Genomic DNA, 297 nt, shown 5'->3' with positions numbered 1-297 from the left:
TTAAAACTGCACCCTAATCGTGAAGGCCTACGAGGCTCAGCAATCCGAATTAAAAGATCAGATGAATGATCCCTCCCATAAAGTAACAATTCATGGACGTTAAACTTCATGGCATTGATTCTTGTTTTAGTCCAATACTGCGTTGCTACAAGACCTATCATTTGAGAAGATTTATTCCTAAAACGAGTGGGTGCAGGAGAAGCATCTGCCTTCCATATGGAGTTTCTCCATTCTTAATCATCCAGGGACCTAAAAGCTACGATATACAATGTTTTTTTCATTTATTTATTGTTCTTA

This window comes from Meleagris gallopavo, unplaced genomic scaffold (genome assembly GCF_000146605.3).
Source record: "Meleagris gallopavo isolate NT-WF06-2002-E0010 breed Aviagen turkey brand Nicholas breeding stock unplaced genomic scaffold, Turkey_5.1 ChrUn_random_7180001848755, whole genome shotgun sequence".
Lineage (NCBI taxonomy): Eukaryota > Metazoa > Chordata > Aves > Galliformes > Phasianidae > Meleagris > Meleagris gallopavo.
Note: the sequence above shows the minus strand (reverse complement) of the source record.